The sequence below is a fragment of the Arachis ipaensis genome, chromosome B10 (genome assembly GCF_059453495.1).
Source record: "Arachis ipaensis isolate K30076 ecotype BB chromosome B10, ASM5945349v1, whole genome shotgun sequence".
Taxonomy (NCBI): domain Eukaryota; kingdom Viridiplantae; phylum Streptophyta; class Magnoliopsida; order Fabales; family Fabaceae; genus Arachis; species Arachis ipaensis.
The window spans coordinates 54839659-54847951 of NC_142435.1; the positions used below are offsets into that span (position 1 = coordinate 54839659).

The 8293-nt window shown below is 34.7% G+C and overlaps 2 non-coding genes across 2 annotated transcripts; both read right to left on the minus strand.

The window, feature by feature from the left end:
* Positions 1-2724: 2724 nt before the first annotated feature.
* LOC148580103 (small nucleolar RNA R71) lies at positions 2725-2832 on the minus strand. The gene has a single exon (XR_015899664.1). It is a non-coding gene; the product is annotated as a small nucleolar RNA R71 (small nucleolar RNA).
* A 4958-nt stretch (positions 2833-7790) lies between these two features.
* LOC148580104 (small nucleolar RNA R71) lies at positions 7791-7898 on the minus strand. Its single transcript, XR_015896803.1, has one exon. It is a non-coding gene; the product is annotated as a small nucleolar RNA R71 (small nucleolar RNA).
* Between the last annotated feature and the right edge of the window lie 395 nt (positions 7899-8293).

An 8293-nucleotide genomic window follows, 5' to 3' on the forward strand; every position in this document is an offset into this window, starting at 1 on the left:
TTCCTGAGATCCGGAAAGTCTAAACCTTGTCTGTGTTATTTCGAGTAGGATTTGGGAAGGGATGGCTGTGACGAGCTTCAAACTCGCGAGTGCTGGGCGTAGTGACAGACGCAAAAGGATAGTAAATCCTATTCCAGTATGATCAAGAACCGACAGATGATTAGCCATGCAGTGACAGCGCATTAGACCATTTTCACATAGAGGATGGGATGTAGCCATTGACAACGGTGATGCCCTACATAAAGCTTACCATGGAAAAGAGTAGGAATGATTGGATGAAGACAGCAGGAAAGCAGAGGTTCAGGAGGAACGAAAGCACTTCTACATGCTTATCTGAAATTCTCACCAATGAATTACATAAGTATCTCTATCCCAGTTTATATTTTATTTATGTTTTTATTATCAATTCACCATAACCATTTGAATCCGCCTGACTGAGATTTACAAGGTGACCATAGCTTGCTTCAGGCCGACAATCTCCGTGGGATCGAACCTTACTCACGTAAGGTTTATTACTTGGACGACCTAGTGCACTTGCTGGTTAGTTGTGCGAAGTTGTGATAAAGAGTTGAGATTACAATTGTGCGTACCAAGTTGTTGGCGCCATTGATGATCACAATTTCATGCACCAAGTTTTTGGCGCCGTTGCCGGGGATTGTTCGAGTTTGGACAACTGACGGTTCATCTTGTTGCTCAGATTAGGTAATTTTATTTTATTTTTAAGCCTTTTACTTCTTATTTTTGAAAAATACAAAAAAAAAATTTCTTTTTCGTTTTTCCCAAAATAATTTTCGAAAATCCAAAAAAATTATAAAATCATAAAACCAAAAATAATTTTGTGTTTCTTGTTTGAGTCTTGTGTCAATTTTTAAGTTTGGTGTCAATTGCATGTTTTTATAATTTTCTTGCATTTTTCGAAAACTCATGCGTGGTGTTCTTCATGATCTTCAAGTTGTTCTTGGTAAGTCTCCTTGTTTGATCTTTAAAATTTCTTGTTTTGCATCTTTTCTTGTTTTCCATATGCAATTTTAATTTGTTAGTGTCTAAATATTAAAAATTTCTATGTTTGGTGTCTTGCATATTTTTCTTTTCTTAAAAATTTTCAAAAGTAAGTCTTGATGTTCATCTTGATCTTCAAAGTGTTCTTGGTGTTCATCTTGACATTCAAAGTGTTCTTGCTTGCATTAGTTGTTTTGATTCATAATTTCTATGTTTTGTGTCAATTTTGTGTTTTTCTCTTTCATCATTAAAAATTCAAAAATAAAAAAAAAATATCTTTCCCTTTTTCTTCTCATCAAATTCGAAAATTTGAGTTGGCTTTTTCAAAAATTTTTAAAATCTAGTTGTTTCTTATGAGTCAAATCAAATTTTCAATTTAAAAATTCTATCTTTTTCAAATCTTTTTCAAAAATCAAATCTTTCTCATTTTTCTTTCATAATTTTCGAAATTTTCAAAATTAATTTTCAAAAATCTTTTTCATAATTTTCAAAAATCTTATTAGCATTTAATGTGATTGATTCTAAAATTTTAAGTTTGTTACTTGCCTAGTAAGAAAGGTTTAATCTTTAAAATTTAAATCATATCTTTTAGTTTCTTGTTAGTCAAGTAATCAACTTTGATTTCAAAATCAAATCTTTTTAAATTTCTTTTTCAAATCTTTTTCAAAATAAGTTTCAATCACATCTTTTCAAAATCAATTTCAAAATCTTTTCTAACTTCTTTTCTAACCTCTTATCTTTTTAAAAATTGATTTTCAAATCTTTTTCAAACTAATCCTATCTTTTTGTTTGATTCTTATCTTTTTCAAAACTACCTAACTAACTCTCTGTTTCTAATTTTCGAAAGTCACCTTCATCTTCTTCAAAATTCCTTTTTTAATTAACTAATTGATTTTAATTTATTTTAATTTCATTTTTCTTTTTTTAAATTTTCAAATTTTAATTTTTAATTCTAATTTAAAAACAAAAATACTTTTATTTTATCTTATCTAATTTTCGAAAATTCTTCTCCCTCACCTCCTTCTATTTATTTATTTATGTACTAACACTCCTCTTCATCTAAGAATTCGAACCTATTCCTCACCCTTGTGTTTGGATTCTCCATCTTCTATTCATATCTTCTTCTACTCACATAAAAGAATCTCTATACTGTGACATAGAGGATTCCATATTTTCTGTTCTCTTCTTTTTCATATGAGCAGGAACAAGGACAAGAACATTCTTGTTGAAGCCGATCCTAAACCTAAAAGGACTCTGAAGAGGAAGCTAAGGGAAGTTAAAGCACAACTCTCTGGAGAAAATCTGACAGAAATTTTTGAAAAAGAAGGAGACATGGCCGAAAATAATAACAATGCAAGGAAGATGCTTGGTGACTTTACTGCACCTAATTCCAATTTACATGGAAGAAGCATCTCCATCGCTACCATTGGAGCAAACAACTTTGAGCTTAAACCTCAATTAGTTTCACTGATGCAACAGAACTGCAAGTTTCATGGACTTTCATCTGAAGATCCTTTTCAGCTCTTAACTGAATTCTTGCAGATCTGTGATACTTTTAAGACCAATGGGGTTAATCCGGAGGTCTATAGGCTCATGCTTTTCCCGTTTGCTGTAAGAGACAGAGCTAGAATATGGTTGAACTCTCAACCTAAGGATAGCCTGAACTCTTGGGATAAGCTGGTCACGGCTTTCTTAGCCAAGTTCTTTCCTCCTCAAAAGCTTAGTAAGCTTAGAGTGGATGTTCAAACCTTCAGACAAAAGGAAGGTGAATCCCTCTATGAAGCTTGGGAGAGATACAAGGAACTGACGAAAAAGTGTCCTTCTGACATGCTTTCAGAATGGACCATCCTGGATATATTCTATGATGGTCTGTCTGAATTATCAAAGATGTCATTGGACCATTCTGCAGGTGGATCCATTCACCTAAAGAAAACGCCTGCAGAAGCTCAAGAACTTATTGACATGGTTGCAAATAACCAGTTCATGTACACTTCTGAAAGGAATCATGTGAGTAATGGGACGCCTATGAGGAAGGAAGTTCTTGAAATTGATGCTCTGAATGCCATATTGGCTCAGAACAAAATATTGACTCAGCAAGTCAATATGATTTCTCAGAGTCTAAATGGAATGCAAGCTACATCCAACAGTACTCAAGAGGCATCTTCTGAAGAAGAAGCTTATGATCCTGAGAACCCTGCAATAGCAGAGGTGAATTACATGGGTGAACCTTATGGAAACACCTATAAACCCTCATGGAGAAATCATCCAAATTTCTCATGGAAGGATCAACAAAAGCCTCAACAAGGCTTTAATAATGGTCGAAGAAACAAGTTTAACAATAGTAAACCTTTTTCATCATCCACTCAGCAACAGATAGAGAATTCTGAGCAGAATCCATCTAGCTTGGAAAATATAGTCTCTGATCTATCTAAGGCCACTTTGAGTTTCATGAATGAAACAAGGCCCTCCATTAGAAATTTGGAGGCACAAGTAGGCCAGCTGAGTAGAGTCACTGAAATTCCTCCTAGTACTCTCCCAAGCAATACAGAAGAGAATCCAAAGAGAGAGTGCAAGGCCATAGATTTAACCATCATGGCCGAACCTACAAGGGAGGGAGAGGACGTGAATCCCAGTGAGGAAGACCTCCTGGTAATGAGGTAATGAGACTTGGGAAGATGAACCTCCCTTGCTCACTGATGAGCGGATAATTTATACGCTTTTTGGCATTGTTTTTAGTATGTTTTTAGTAGAATCTAGTTAGTTTTAGGGATGTTTTTATTAGTTTTTATGTTAAATTCACATTTCTGGACTTTACTATGAGTTTTTGTGTTTTTCTGTGATTTTAGGTATTTTCTGGCTGAAATTGAGGGACTTGAGCAAAAATCAGATTCAGAGGTTGAAGAAGGACTGCTGATGCTGTTGGATTCTGACCTCCCTGCACTCAAAGTGGATTTTCTGGAGCTACAGAACTGAAAATGGTGCGCTTCCAATCGCGTTGGAAAGTAGACATCCAGGGCTTTCCAGCAATATATAATAGTCCATACTTTGAATGAGTTTAGACGACGTAAAAGGGCGTTGAATGCCAGTTCTACGCTGGTGTCTGGAGTTAAACGCCAAAAACAAGTCACAAACCAGAGTTGAACGCTAGAAATACGTTACAACCTGGCGTTCAACTCCAGAAAGAGCCTCTGCACGTGTAACATTCAAGCTCAGCCCAGGCACACACCAAGTGGGCCCCGGAAGTGGATTTATGCATCAATTACTTACTTCTGTAAACCCTAGTAGCTAGTTTATTATAAAAAGGACTTTTTACTATTGTATTAAACATCGTCCTGGATTGTATTTTTGATCCTGTGATCTCGTTTTGGGGGCTGGCCTCTCGGCCATGCCTGGACCTTCATTACTTATGTATTTTCAACAGTAGAGTTTCTACACTCCATAGATTAAGGTGTGGAGCTCTACTGTTCCTCAAAGATTAATGCAAAGTACTACTATTTTTTTATTCAATTCAACTTATTCCGCTTCTAAGATATTCATTCGCACTTCAACCTGAATGTGATGAACGTGACAATCATCATCATTCCCTATGAACGCGTGCCTGACAATCACTTTCGTTCTACCTTAGATTGAATGAGTATCTCTTAGATCTCTTAATCAGAATCTTCGTGGTGTAAGCTAGATTGATGGCGGCATTCATGAGAGTCTAGAAAGTCTAAACCTTGTCTGTGGTATTCCGAGTAGAACTCTAGGATTGAATGACTGTGACGAGCTTCAAACTCGCGAGTACTGGGCGTAGTGACAGACGCAAAAGGAGGGTGAATCCTATTCCAGTATGATCGAGAACCTCAGATGATTAGCCGTGCTGTGACAGAGCTTTTGGACCATTTTCACAAGAGGATAGGATGCAGCCATTGGCAAGGGTGACGCCTCCAGACGATTAGCCATGCAGTGACAGCGCATCGGACCATTTTCCAGAGAGGATCAAAAGTAGCCATTGACAACGGTGATGTCCTTGCATAAAGCCAGCCATAGAAAGGAGTAAGATTGATTGGATGAAGACAGCAGGAAAGCAGAGGTTTAGAGGAACGAAAGCATCTCCATGCGTTTATCTGAAATTCTCACCAAGGATTTACATAAGTATTTCTATCCTTTATTTTATTATTTATTTTCGAAAACTCCATAACCATTTTATATCCGCCTGACTGAGATTTACAAGATGACCATAGTTTGCTTCATACCAACAATCTTCGTGGGATTGACCCTTACTCGCGTAAGGTTTATTACTTGGATGACCCAGTGCACTTGCTGGTTAGTTGTGCGAAGTTGTGATAAAAAGTTGAGATTACAATTGAGCGTACCATGTTGATGGCACCATTGATGATCACAATTTCGTGCACCATGTTTTTGGCGCCGTTGACGGGATTGTTCGAGTTTGGACGACTGACGGTTCATCTTGTTTCTTAGATTGGGTAATTTTCTTCTTATTTTCAAAAATTTTTCAAAAAAAAAATTTTTCAAAAATTTCTCCTTTGTTTTCAAAAAAAATTTAAAATAAAAATGTTTTCAAAATATTTTTTTCTTCAGAATTTTTAAGAATGAATTCTAGTGTTTCATGAAGCATGTTGAAGCCTGGCTGGCTGTAAAGCCATATCTAATTCTTCTGGATAGGGTATGTCAGGCGTGTCATGTGTGAGTTACATACTAAAGCTTGGCTGGCTATTAAGCCATGCCTGACCCTTTGATTGGAGCTTTAGATTAAATAGCATAAGATTCCTGGAATTCATATTAAAAATTTTGGAATCCTTATTTTTCTTTTTCAAATGATTTTCGAAAAAAATAAAAGAAAATACAAAAAAATCATAAAATCATAAAAATCAAAAAAATATTTTTGTGTTTCTTGTTTGAGTCATGTGTCATGTTATAAGTTTGGTGTCAATTGCATGTTTTAAAATTTGCATAAAATTTTCGAAAAACTCATACATTCATAGTGTTCTTCATGATCTTCAAGTTGTTCTTGGTAAGTCCTCTTGTTTGATCTTCATATTTTCTTGTTTTGCATCTTTTCTTGTTTTTCATGTGCATTTTTGCATCCATAGAGTCTAAACATGAAAGATTTCTAAGTTTGGTGTCTTGCATGTTTTCTTTGCATATAAAAATTTTCAAAAATATGTTCTTGATTTTCATCATGATCTTCATAGTGTTCTTGGTGTTCATCTTGACATTCATAGCATTCTTGCATGCATTCATTGTTTTGATCCAAAATTTTCATGCATTGAGTCTTTTTCATGTTTTTCCTTCTCATCATTAAAAATTCAAAAATAAAAAAAAAATATCTTTCCCTTTTTCACTCATAAATTTCAAAAATTTGAGTTGACTTTTTCAAAATTTTTTAAAATCTAGTTGTTTTTATGAGTCAAATCAAATTTTCAATTTAAAAATCTTATTTTTTTCAAAATCTTTTTCAAAAATCAAATCTTTTTCATTTTTCTTATTTAATTTCGAAAATTTTAAAAATATTTTTCAAAAATCTTTTTCCTATCTCTACCTCCTAATTTTCGAAAATAACATCATCAATTAATGTTTTGATTCAAAAATTTCAAGTTTGTTACTTGCTTGTTAAGAAAGATTCAAACTTTGAGTTCTAGAATCATATCTTGTGATTTCTTGTGAATCAATTCATTAATTGTGATTTTAAAAATTAAATCTTTTTCAAAAACTAATTTCAATCATATCTTTTCAAAAATATTTTCTTATCATATCTTTTTCAAAAACTTGATTTCAAAATATCTTTTCTAACTTCCTAACTCCTTATCTTTTCAAAATTTGTTTCAACTAACTAACTAACTTTTTGTTTGTTTCTTATCTTTTTCAAAACTACCTAACTAACTCTCTCTCTCTAATTTTCGAAAATATCTTCCCTCTTTTTCAAAATTTCTTTTTATTGACTAATTATTTTAATTTTTTATTTTAATTTTCAAAAAAATTACTAACTTTTTTCAAAAACTATTTTCGAAAATCACTAACTCTTTTTCAAAAATAATTTTCGAAAATCCTTCTCCCTCATCTCCTTCTAATTATTTATTCATCTACTAACACTTCTCTTCATCTCACATCACTGCTCCTATCCTTACCCTTGTGTTTGGATTCTTCATTCTTCTTCACCCCTATTCCTTTTCTTCTTCTACTAACAATAAGGAACCTCTTTACTGTGACATAGAGGATTCCTCTTCTTTTCTTGTTCTCTTCTCTTTCTTATGAGCAGGAACAAGGAAAAAGGCATTCTTGTTGAAGCTGATCCAGAACCTGAAAGGACTCTGAAGAGGAAACTAAGAGAACCTAAATTACAACAATCCAAAGACAACCTTATTGAAAATTTCAAACAAGTAAAGGAGATGGCAGCCGAACCCAACAACAATAATGCAAGGAGAATGTTTGGTGACTTTACTGCACCTAATTCCAATTTACATGGAAGAAGCATCTCCATTCCTGCCATTGGAGCAAACAACTTTGAGCTGAAACCTCAGCTAGTTTCTCTGATGCAGCAGAACTGCAAGTTTCATGGACTTCCATCTGAAGATTCTTTTCAGTTCCTAACTGAATTCTTGCAGATATGTGATACTGTTAAGACTAATGGAGTAGATCCTGAAGTTTACAGGCTCATGCTTTTCCCTTTTGCTGTAAGAGACAGAGCTAGAGTGTGGTTGGACTCTCAACCCAGAGATAACCTGAACTCTTGGGACAAGCTGGTCACGGCTTTCTTAGCCAAGTTCTTTCCTCCTCAAAAGCTGAGCAAGCTTAGAGTGGATGTTCAAACCTTCAGACAGAAAGAAGGTGAATCCCTCTATGAAGCTTGGGAAAGATACAAGCAACTGACCAAAAAGTGTCCTTCTGACATGCTTTCAGAATGGACCATCCTGGATATATTCTATGATGGTCTATCTGAATTGGCTAAGATGTCATTAGATACTTCTGCAGGTGGATCTATTCACCTAAAGAAAACGCCTGCAGAAGCTCAAGAACTCATTGGCATGGTTGCTAATAACCAGTTAATGTACACTTCTGAGAGGAATCCTGTGAGTAATGGGACGCCTATGAAGAAGGGAGTTCTTGAAATTGATACTCTGAATGTCATATTGGATCAGAATAAAATATTGACTCAGCAAGTCAATATGATTTCTCAGATTCTGAATGGAATGCAAGCTGCATCTAACAGTACTCAAGAGGCATCTTCTGAAGAAGAAGCTTATGATCCTGAAAATCCTGCAATAGTAGAGGTAAATTATATGGGTGAACC